This window comes from Anastrepha ludens, chromosome 6 (assembly GCF_028408465.1).
Source record: "Anastrepha ludens isolate Willacy chromosome 6, idAnaLude1.1, whole genome shotgun sequence".
Lineage (NCBI taxonomy): Eukaryota > Metazoa > Arthropoda > Insecta > Diptera > Tephritidae > Anastrepha > Anastrepha ludens.
Window position 1 is genome coordinate 88,141,823 of NC_071502.1, and position 3,505 is coordinate 88,145,327.

Here is a 3,505-nt window from a genome sequence, read left to right on the forward strand (position 1 = left end):
TGCACACATGCATACATTTATATGTATGTATGTATGTGTGTACGATCGTATACGCACTCTTCTGGGCCTACCTCACTAAAGGCACGCACACTCGTATATATGGCTGTAAATAGAAATTAAGCGCCTGCTGCCTGTGAAATGTGCCAGCTAGCTGTCTCCGCCCTCCCAGTACCTTTAAAGGTTGCGTATACGCGTCTGCCCACGATGTCTACCCTATCTGCTATGTTTTCTTGCATGTAAGTACTATATGTATGCACATCAATACATTTACATATATGAATTTACTGACAGATTCCACCGCACAAAAAATAAATTTTCCGCTCACACAGATTAAGAAATTCACATACAATTTTTAAATATATCAAAACTTGTGCAATGCGCTGTGGAAGATTACAAATAAGCAAATACCACAAATTTCACATTAAATAAATGAACGGGAAAAAACTGAAAATGCCGCGAAAATACGCATACTTCTAAAATTAAGTGACCTCCATAAGTGATTTTCGGTGTTTTCTGTTCATATTTGTTTGCGTAAGCAAGATAGTGTGAGATACTCTTCGCCTCTCTTCGCCACATTATTCTGCTTTTTTGTTATGTTCCTTTGGCACACCTACGCTAGCTGTGTGCGTGTAGTGTAGCCTATTGGTTGTTTACGTACGCTATTTTCGTATATAGCGACACAAGCCCGGCTAGCTCAGTCGGTAGAGCATGAGACTCTTAATCTCAGGGTCGTGGGTTCGAGCCCCACGTTGGGCGAAAGTAAATTTTTTTTACATTTTTATTTTTTTAATTTTTTATTCTTTTATTATTTACTAATGGTTTAAAAGCTTCGCTAATTGACATTTCAAACTTTAAATTTTACTGCTGCGAGAGTCCAGTGGTTAGCGCATACTCGTATTTCGAATAGCGCAGGATTTTTTTTATTTTTATTTTTAATAATGTCAACACACATATGCTTGTTGAAGATATGTGTACCTTAGAAGGTCGAATGTACAGTGTGGGACAACTAAAATAAGATAATGAGATATAAAGAGCGACTTTTCATTCTATTTTTAGTTTAATTCGTTTAAACAGGTCGATAACTACGCAAATCAGCGCCAGCCAGACGACGAGTACCAGCAGCTCTTGAACAGATTGGTAACTTTAGCTATTTTACTACCTTACAATCGTATCAAGTGTACTTAGTAAACTAGCGAGTAAGGGCACTTCCACTCGCCTCCCTCTGGGTGTGGAGATTTTAGGTATACCCCTCTCAAAACCTACAAGCTGCGTGGTGCTAGTAGTAGTTGCCGCTTCAGCCAACAGGAGTCGGGTTGATAGTCTGACATGTAGTGCTACAAACAGAATTTGACCGAAATGGGACGCCAGGCACTCAAAAGCGCTACTTAACCGACCAAGGAAAACCTTCTCTGTATTAATTGCTTGGATCACAGGTCACACCTGGTTCGGTCTCCGCAATAGTACATACATTTAGACGGTTTTTCTTATATAAAGATGGAAATAATTAATGAAAGTGACGTCATATTAATGTTATATTATACGCAAACGTCTTCTTCAGAAGCCCCGCTCTTATATTTATCAATAACTAGCGCTCGTAATTTGTTTGGGTCCCTTGATTAATAATAAAAATAATTGGTACTACAGCCTTTGCTGGGTGTTTGGTCGAGCTCCTCCTCCGATTTGTGATAAACGTCTTGAAATTCTTCCAAAAGGGGAAGGACTAAAAATTGTATGCCGCCTCCGGACAGCAGATGTTTTTTATGAGAAGTTTTTTCATGGCTGAAATGCACTCCGGAGGCTTGCCATTGTCTGCCATGGGACGACCACTATTAGAAAAAAAAATTTCAATCATTTGGTGTATCGATTACTGAATGGTAGTCACGCACCAAACTATTCGGCTACGGCGACCGAAAAGAAGAGAATGCCACGATCAAAGTAGAAAAAATACAGTTAGAGAACGGAATAAAGCAAATCAGGCAAAACATATAAGGTTTCAATTGTTTTGTCGCGCAGCTTTCTTTACAGTTTATTCAAAAATTTTTGAAACAAAACCCAAAAAAATAAAAATAAAAAATAATTGAATAAACTTTAGAAAATTCAAGGTAGCGCAAAATTGATCATCCCTTTTTTCGATAAATTTATTCACCCTTAATTTTTTTTTTTTTTTTGGCTTTTTTTGTCTTTTTTGAATAACCCTTTTACTAAGCAAAAAATGATTTTAAGTGATGTAAATCTTTATTTGCGAAAATCATGAATCTTCCAATAGACTGATTATTTTTTTGCCACCTTGCAGCAAGCCACTGCAATGCAACAACCTGCAAAATATGCAGTGAGAAGCATTTCAGAGGAAAAATTGCTTTGTATGAGAAAAATGTGCTACAGTTGCAAATGATTTGTTCGACACTGTATGTAGTCAGCGAATTTTTTTTAACAAACCCCTAATATTATTCAAGTTTCAAACCTTTATAATATTGTTTGCAAGTTTTACATATTTTGAGGCTTAATGGCTTGATGGATTTATTCATTTGAAAATTTTGAAACTTTAATGAAATTTTGTGTTTTTTCTTCTTAATTTTTTAAAAAGTTTGAGAACTTGATTTATAGTAATTGTGTAAAAATATAAGCCATTTCTTTATAGTAAATTATCTAAAGCAAGCTAATATTGAAAAACAAAACTACCAAAAAAATAGTTGTGCGATTTTTAGTAACCCCCACTGTACTTTTTATTTTTATTAAAAATACGTTTGCATGGCAATAAAATTTTACATTAATCAAAACAAATTTTATATCACAAAATTTAATTTTCTTTTAATTTTACAGTAATCCCACCAAATGCCCAATTGGCAATAATAAATTAAAATGTTCATTGTAGTTCAAACCCAAATGAACATTTTTTTTCATGACAACATGAAATATTTCTTAAGTATTCCTATTTACGCAACGATTCAATATTATTTTCCAACCAGTGACAGCAAAATTCTTTGCTTCATACACTCACAAGGACTCTCACTTTCAATCCAAACACAACAACAAAAATATTAAGTAAAAATAAAACATTATAAAGAGTAAAAGTGTAAAATGAATATCAAATGTATGACAAACAAAAACAGCAAAGCATTAAAGCAATAAAAATAGCAACAAATAAATGACTATTCATTTGCACGCAACCTCGGATGTCGGCAGCAGAGAAGAAATAATTTTATTTTCTAAAGAAAATACAAACAATGCGAATGAGATTACTTATCTCATCAGCGAGTGAACAGCAACAATAAAATAATTAAAACAAAAACAAACAAAAACAAGACCAGCAAATGCAACGATGCCATGCCAACGAACGCAGTGGCAAACGACGACGATGATTACGAGTATGGAAGCCGGCAGCGAATGCTGCAGTAGCGAGCAATGAAAGGTGAGAGTAATGCATAGATTCTGTTTTGGTATACTCACATACAATTTAAAAATAAATAGCACAAACATAAAGTTGAAATAATTAAATTTCTAATCA

The 3,505-nt window shown here is 34.6% G+C and overlaps 1 non-coding gene across 1 annotated transcript; it reads left to right on the forward strand.

The window, feature by feature from the left end:
• The first annotated feature begins 683 nt into the window (after positions 1 to 683).
• On the forward strand, positions 684 to 756 carry Trnak-cuu (transfer RNA lysine (anticodon CUU)). Its single transcript has one exon. It is a non-coding gene; the product is annotated as a tRNA-Lys (tRNA).
• Positions 757 to 3,505: the final 2,749 nt, after the last annotated feature.